At 42.4% G+C, this 8,662-nt stretch overlaps 1 protein-coding gene and 1 long non-coding RNA gene across 2 annotated transcripts in view; both read left to right on the top strand.

Annotated features, from left to right (window-relative positions):
- The window catches only part of zfpm1 (zinc finger protein, FOG family member 1), a 99,523-nt gene that overhangs the window by 35,917 nt on the left and 54,944 nt on the right, over window positions 1-8,662 (top strand). The window lies entirely within an intron of this gene.
- On the top strand, window positions 2,082-2,799 carry LOC147225094 (uncharacterized). Its single transcript, XR_015107388.1, has 2 exons — window positions 2,082-2,324; window positions 2,543-2,799. It is a non-coding gene; the product is annotated as an uncharacterized LOC147225094 (long non-coding RNA).

Below are 8,662 nucleotides of genomic sequence, written 5' to 3'. Positions count from 1 at the left end.
GGCTGTCCGCCGGAGACGGGGATGGGCGCGGGAATCAAGATTATGTTTAGTACTATCTCAAAAATTGGAAATGTGTGTTTGAATTAATTTGAAGAAAGCCTAAAGGTTGTAATAAAATGGCGCGCGGCTCCTCTGGTGAGGAATGCAATCATTAATGCAGACTATTTCAGATAAGTCACAAGTGTATTCCCTTTTTTTTTTTTTAATCTTTAAATGGCTCTTCCCTCTCAATAAGAGAGGAGGACCAAGAGTAGTAAAGTCTAAATTAAGTTAATGAATTTTGATCCAGTATATAATTCGGGGTGCTTTAAAAGCAGGCCTTTTTTTCCCTTCATTACAGTTAAACACACAGCATGCGCAAAACATGATTCACTCTTTACTGCTGTCAGCTAATTCACACTAATCACAGAAAACCTCATCGGTGCCTAATATTAGTATTTGCAGCGATGCAATCCATCAAACACGACCATTACGTGAGTCGGGGTGCACGTATTCCTTCTTACAGCTCGGTGTTATAAGGTGCACTTGGTTCCATGGAGCGTCTCTGACGTGGAAATAAATATTTGTCGATCAGCCAGAGGTCTGTTTCTGCGGATGCACGAACCAGCCTGTGTTGGCACGTGAATAGCTCGCGATGCCGGTCCGAGACGTCGGAATTCACCGCTACTGTTTCAACCTTGTCATTAAGCAGCGGGCTAAAGGGGTACGCATCAGTAAACGTGTCAATATCCTGACCAGATCGGTTTCACCGCAGAATATTTCAGGAAAGGAGGAAATGAAACGACATCCGAGGTCAATAGCGGGCCAGTTAAACATCAGGGTCAGCGGCCTCACTGCAACCGGGCTAGACTGACTCACAGTTTGTTTTTACAAGGCTGGCGTTGCCAGGTACACATAAAAAGCCCATTCTTATTATCAGTATAAGTAGCAGAGCAATTACTCATGGTCACAGTCAATCACAGAAATATCATTTCTATAATTGTATATTGCTCATGATTATAAATAATCTTTTGAAATGTAATGATAATGAAAATAATCAGCATTTAAAAGTTAATGATGATAATCTTTCCACCTCAAATGGCAGTCTACAGGTACATATATATTTTTTTTTAAAGCTATTTACAAGTAGTACTAGCAGTGGTAGTAATTTGATTGCCGTTATTGTTATCATATAAGCATTAAAAAGTTGATAGTGGTGATAATTATAATAGTTTTAATTATGTCAATAGTCTTGACATGTCATACAGTAGTCTACAAGTACATATCATTTGTAAAAGCTATTATTGTTATCACGACAGTTACGAAAGTACAAACAATAATAGTGTAAGTAATTGAATTACATGTGTATATATATTTAATTATTATAAATAACAAAATTTTGATGAATAATGATAATCTTGCAACGTCATTCATTATTATGTGGGTACATGTAATTTCCAAAATGTTACTATCAGCGGTAGTAGAAGTTGTGTAGTTGTACAAAAAGTAGTAGGAGTCATAGTAATTAAATTTTAAGCATTTCCGCTTTCAAATTTGTTACAATAGCGATAAACCAAACCAGGACGCAGTTGCTATTTTTCACACCACGGCTAAACAAGATACTTATCGGTCTTTTTTCAATTCCCATGGTGCAAACCGTGTTACTCAATAATACGAAAATATAACCATTTCCGCCAAACCTGACCATAAGAAGCAATGTCGTGTCACATGACTTTATCATGTGACTTGCAGCTCCAACAGCCATTGGCTCTGGATCAAATCTATTCAGTGTTTTCTCACCGCAGTAGTTTTTCTGTAGTTTTTCGGCCCTTAGAATAAAATTTATCTATAGGTGTCCAACAATGACTTAGCATCACCTATCAAACCAGTAGGATCCTTTTTTGCGAGGCAGATGCACAACGCTATATAATATGTGATTTAATGATTAAACAACAAAAGCCTCTTAGCCCAGCGCTATATTTGGTCAGAAAATGTTCGAAAACATGCAGATCGTAGAAACCAAACCCCTGTGAAAGGAGTGCCTCGGCAGCAGCGAACCCAACGTTGAGAAACGGCAAACGGAGGGTTTTATCTGAGTGAATTTACATCTGTGACATGAAAGCTTTTTTTTTTTTTTTTTCAACTTATGAGAGAGACATTCACAAAGTGTTATCTTTATACACACATGCTCACTTTTCATTATTATTTTTTTAATTTTTTTTTTCGCAGGCAGAGACAGCTGGTTCTGTGTTTTAAACCGTAGACCGTAGGAGGGAGGTGTCCTTGAGGAAAATGAAAGAGTTTGTCAGGGCGAATGTGTCTGAAGTGCTGCCAGACAAGAAACGGTGAAACTCAATACCAGGATCCGACACGAGTGAACGTACATGACATGCCTCTGTGATACGGTTAACCTTTTAACGTCCTCATCGAGAAAAGTGTTCGGCAACGAGAAGAAAGCCTCTCACGGAATTTAATTGTTGAGGATAAATATGTGTATCGCTGCAAAATAATAATAATAATTTATCCTTTATTAATCCCTCTCGGGGAAATTCGTTCTCTGCAGTGAAACCGTCATGGATGAACCATGAGAGTAGGTTGCCGTCCACCAGCGCAAGTTAGAGGTTCAACAACACTTCGACACACTAGGAGAAGCCGGGATAGATGAAAAAAAACATTAATTAAAAAAAAAAAAAATTTAGATTGAGATTTGAAAGTATGGATTTATATAGGCGGACAGTAACAGTGATTGTATATCATTGAAAGCAGTAAATACATAAATATCAGGGTGTGCTTTTTCTCCCACGTAATTTCTCTGCAACCTGAGACCATTTGAGAAAGGGATGTGTGTGTGTGTGTGTGTGTGGGTCTGTGTGTGTGTGTGTGTAGCAGTAACATGGTGTAGCTGCTATCAGGCTTGAAGCAACATAGTGTTCCAACATGGAAAGCAGCAGCAGGGAGATTTATTTCAGCGGGTTCAGGGCCGCTGAATTGTCCTCTCGAGAGGCAGTGGAATATCAGATAGGCCCGCTGTGAAGAGGCTGCTGATCCTCTCCTCCGGGCATAGTTTTTGTGTTCGGGGGGCACGGAGGACACCAAACAGCCGGACCGTCCGTCAGTAGGCGCGGCGGCGGCGGGTATCGCTATCATCGGGCCACCTGCCCCCGCTGCGCCCGGGATGCAAATATCTCCTCGGAGGAAAAAAGGGAGGCTAAACTAATTGTTACGCCACGTAGTGTGGAGCCTCTTATCCGCTGGCCGGCTCTATCTCCACCCATCTCCCCGCTCCCCCCACCACCACCACCACCCTCCTTAACACCCCCCTCCCAAGGTTGAGCCTTGTCCCACCCCACCGTCTCACCACGACCTTTATCGGAGAGACGCCTCTGCTCATTAAGGAGTTAATTTTCCTCCGTCCTATCTCTGATTAGTATAGTCAACCTAAAGCACTGTGAATTCTTTAAAATTTTTCCCCTTGTTATCAAAAAAAAAAGGGAAAAAAAAAAGATGAGAATGGGGGGGGGGTATTTAATCATTTAAGTAGTCTTCCTGGGGAACTAGATGTCTTTTCTTTTCTTTTTTTTTTTTTTTTTTCCTCTCCCCTTCCCAGCAATGCAAAGAAATCTCTCTGAAAGCCGGCCCCAGCTCAGTAATTCAGTTTTTAAAGCATGAGGATGGAGTGAAGGGGATGGAGGAGCGGAGGAGGCGGAGGGGGATGATGGCGAGAGAGAGAGAGAGAGAGAGAGAGAGAGAGAGAGTGTGAGAGAGAGAGAGTGAGGGAGGGAGAGAGGAGGAAAAAAAAAAAAAAAAAAAGACTTGATGAAATTCCGCTATCAGCTCCGAACCAATATGCAAAATATCTCGCTAGAAATCAAATAGCTATTATGTTTTCATTTCCACGTCGGCGTATTTGCTTAATGAAGAGGAGACAGATCAGACCGGCAGAGAGAGTCTGCAGGAGCCGATAACCGCCAACGGCTCCCAGCTATCCGGGCGGAGTGACGCTCCCAGTCACTACGCTTTTTCACCGGGGAAAAAAAAAAGGAGGAGATGGAGAGGGAGGAAAAGAGAGTGAGAGAGAGAGAGAGAGGGAGGGAGGGAGCGGTGATATTAAAAGGGGGCAGAGAGGAAGAAAGGGGGCGGCACTGGTTGGGTGGGGGCCATCAGAGGAGATGAGGAACGGAGAGATAATGATGGAAAGAGAGGAGGAAGTGAATATATAGGATGGGAATGCAGGTTGGAAAGGAGTGAGAGAATGTGTCGCCCCCCCCCCCGTTTCCACCCTCATTTCTAGGCTTAGGAAATAAGGTCTTGAAAGGCACCGAAAAAAAAAAAAAGAGCCTGGGATTCTTTTGAACCGGGGGGCCCTTTGAAGGTCTCCGTCGATACCATCAAATTTGAGAATTTAACGTTGTGAATTTTTCGAGGTTTGCGTCGCGGTCGGCGAGTCAATCTTTGGGAAGGGAAAAAAAAAAAAAAGGTTTGCGTTTATTTATTTTCTCAGCTTTGATATTCGTCGTCCCTCCCCCCCCCCCAGCTGCGTTCAAGTGCATCAGCCGGGCTCCTTTTTTTATCACGCCAATCAGCCGTTTTCATTAGTCGCGCAACATTTTCGAAGCCTATTTCTCCTCGTATGTTTCTTTGTCTTCGTGCCGCAGACGGGAGGTTGTTTCCGCGCGCGAGGCTCTTCCCGAAACCCGCTGCGGCACCAGAATAAAAGTACGGCGACGTGACGAATGGCATCACGCGGAAATCCTCAAAATGCTAAATTCAGGTGCTTCACCATCGGCTGATAAACCCGCGTGAACGACAAATCCAGCTGTTCCTTAACTGATTATGCCAAATATCCAAATCCTAACTCAACGCGCCGCCACACGTAGCGTCACGTGCGGTCTCGGCGCGGAAGGCACGGCTTCCTGTTTACGTTCGGAAACTATCCAATCAAATCACGGCTGCGTCGTCCAGCTTACCATCCTGTCAAAGTGAACGATTCAAATGGAAATGACTCGTCTTACTTTTCTATATCTGTCTATTTTCAAATCAAATCACTATTTGTTTAGTTTTTTTGCGGCCTTACCCAGCCCTCTGTTCACACACATTACCTATAAATATCAGGGTAGTTCCTGCGTTTTCATCAATAGACCAGGAATATAAAGTAAAATCAGCAATCTGGAATGGAAAATCAACAATCAATGGAATTGCCATATTTGGAAGGCGGCGGGACAACGGCGGATCATTTTCTTGACGGTGAAATGCATTTTTTTTTTTGTACGCGAATCCACATGGCACAATGTCTCCTTCTCACGTCTGCGTAAATATCAGCACGCTGGTGTGACACATTCATAAAAACCCCGTCATAGAAACAGCGACGGGGGCGGGAGGGGGTTGGGTAGTCCTCGCGGAGCTGTTAAGACTTATATTGCAGGTTGAATAATCCATAAACTGAAAGGTATGTATCGTATTCCTCAATGTCAATCACAGCTGTGATCGGAGCTCCCTCCCCGTGATCCTTAGGTAAGCAAACCATCATTTCAGGCTGCGTATTACGATTCAAAGGCGCAAGCGTTTTTATTTCTGCCGTGGACTGACTTTTTTTTAAATTATTTTTTGGAGAAATATTAATGACGTTCCGGGTCAACGCGTCCGCGTCTAAACTCGGATGTTAAAATGGATGCGGTGTCATTCAATCCCGGAAGGAGGTGCTCAGTTTATTGCTCAATTTATATTTTTCTTCAATTTATATTAAAAACTGCTCAATTTATATTTCATTGTATTTCTTATTCTTCCTCCTTTCTACTATTATCTATTGCTGTTATGTTTTTACTTGAAAATCTGGCACAACAATTTCCTTCGGGATAAATAAAGATGTTCTCGTCTCATCTCAGCCAGATGACCAATTTAGTCTAAAAGATATGAAATAAAAAGACTGAAACTTATGAAATCAGCATTTTTAGTTTCCCACGTCTAGAATCTCAAATACATTGCAACTATATCCTACGTTCAAGCGCAGCTTCCAATGGAAGTCTGCGTAACATCCTCATTAAACAGCCCGCTGTTATTAAAATAAACAATTCAACATACGTTTTAAATATAATTGGTTTTGTTTGGTTTGTGAACTGAATTAATTTGCGTTCGGGTGTTTCGCCCCCACCGGCTCGCTCTATTTAAGCGACTGCAGCCCGAGAGACGGCTGAGAGAGATATTTTTATTAGTTAGCCTCCGTTCCAGCGCTTGATCCGGTCAGTGGTGCAGTTTCCAGCCGGTCGTCGGCAGGCCGCGGCGTCCCGCAGGGCTTTGTGCTCGGCCCGCTTTCCATTCTTTGTCCAAGCTGTCCTGAAGTCTGCCGCTGCGATGCTGTTTCTTTTATATTCAAAGGAAGCAGCAGCGCTCAAGATCTGAGAAGAGCTGTGTAATAAATATCTTAATATTCAGAGGCCGGTTATTTCCTTCTTTTTTTTTTATGTGTGTTTTAAATTGGCAGGAACACTTCAGTTCATAATGAACGTTGTTTATATTTTCTTGATCGTTTTCTTGACTTGCATATTTTTATATATTTTTGAATATTTTGTTGTATTTTCTTGTATTTTCCCTTTCAACTTGTGTGTTTTATGTTTTTTTTTTTGCATATCTCCAAGCGATCCGTCGAACATTTTGCTAAACTCTCCCGGATATTTGCGAAACCCCTTGCACCTTTTTTTTTTTTTTTTTATTTCACACCCAGCTGACTTCTCGCGACTTCCCGCTGATTTGTATTTGTCAACCCCGACGGTAGCTGCTTCTTACAAAATCCCACGGTGGACGGAGTCGATTCAAAGAACATCATCAGCAGCAGCAGCAGCTCGCAATTGTCTCGACTCGGATCAATAAGCGCCTCCTCTCCACTTCAGGTACCTCCACCTTCCTTCCTCGCGCTTTCTTCCTCCGAACGCGCTCTTTGAACGGCTTTCCGTCACAAGTGCCCTGCCTTCCTTGCTCTCGAGGTCCACCGTGTTTTCAGCGCGACGGGCTATTGGTGTGAGCGGCGAGGCTTGTTTAATCAGGCTTGTTGAGCTCGCAGGTTTGATGTGTCTTGTCTCTGTGTTTAATCAGCGAGCGACTCGCTGCAGGTTTGATGTGGATGGAGAGTTAATAAAGCAGTATCTGGGACGCCTTCATCAGCTGCAGCGCTTTGTTCTGCCTCTCTTCGCGCCACCATGACAGGCACATGCAGTCACCGCAGCTCAAGTACTCCTTTTACAACGTCCCCGGAGACGCGCCGTCTTTCTGACGCGTCCACAAGAAAGCTTTCCGCCCTCGCTCTTCTTCTAACCAACCCCGGTGTTCCCCGTTTCCGTCGGACTTCGGACCTCTCGCGGTGTCCGTCGGGGCCGAGACTAATCTCTGGTATCGATGGACCAAAGATTAATATTATAAAAAGACGAATGTATGCTTGCAACGTCTGACAAGGATGGAGAATGTGGATTAATAACTTCAAAAATTACTTGCTATTCTTGGTTCTCTCCGTAGTAGTCGTGACAGCGGTATTAATCTTAGTTGTCGTCGTCCTGGAGTTGGTCGATGTTGGTAGCGCCGGTCAAAGCAGTAGTGGTAGTTGGAGTGCCAACAGAAGTCGTGGTAGTGAGCCGAGTGGTAATACTAGTTTGTATTAGTTATTATTGTGCCATTGGCGTTTAACATTGTGGCGGTACTAGTCCAGGTTTTGCTAGTGATGGTGGTTATAATAAAAGGAGAAAATGTCGAGAAGTCACATTGTTGTGGTCATTTTTCATAAGTTGTTTTTTTTTTTTTTTGTCAAAGCTCATATGAGACATGTCAACATCCAGGCTCCTTTAAAAAAAAAAACTAACTCAATGTTAACAATTTTAAGAAACATTTTTTTTTTTTTACTAATTCTGTTGAATTTGAAGCAAATTAATTTTTTTTTTTGTTTGAGTTTTTAGCATTTATCTTCTCAGGCCATCTCTTCATTTGTGTATTTATTTATAATTATTTCAATGCCCGGGTGTGACATGGATAATGTCCATTTATCCAATATCTTTGGCTGCTGCAGTATTTCTGTGAATTATACACCGGATGTGTGAAACCATTTCACCATTTCCAACTCAAAAGTTTTACCATGAATCGGAAATGTGGACATTTGGACTGGATGCTTAAGGCACACACACACACACACACTTCAGATTGCACTTCATTAGTTCCCAACCTAGAAAGTTCACTTCTCCTTAACTGATGACACACATGTGCACCATATATTTATTTCTTTAATTTCTCCATCTCTTGTAGGAGTTGAGTCCAATTTCCCTGCTGGATATACAGTATCACGCCATAGCAATTAATAGGACGTTAACTTTTAAACTGTGTGCTGCACTTTAATCAAACCCCCGTGACTCTATCCAAGAGGAAGGATATTTTTCCTCGGATAAAAAGAGAAGAAACTTTTTCCTCTGCTGCGCCATTTGATGTGTGAAAGCAGCGATGCAGTGATTGATTCATTAAACTCGGGCCGTAATGAGGACAGAAATCATAACTCGAACTTACATTTTAAACACACACACACACACACACATGCTCAAAAAGTAATTGGAATTTTATGCAGAGGAAGTCCCTTTGTACAATTATGATTAAAGTAAAATTAATTGTATGAAAATGTCCTTGCAGATACTGAAAATTAGATCGGACGACATGG

Source organism: Fistularia commersonii, chromosome 17 (assembly GCF_037954325.1).
Source record: "Fistularia commersonii isolate RoL2024-O1a breed Wild chromosome 17, RoL_Fcom_v1.0, whole genome shotgun sequence".
NCBI classification, from domain to species: Eukaryota; Metazoa; Chordata; class Actinopteri; order Syngnathiformes; family Fistulariidae; genus Fistularia; species Fistularia commersonii.
This window is presented reverse-complemented; position numbering and strand designations above follow the sequence as displayed.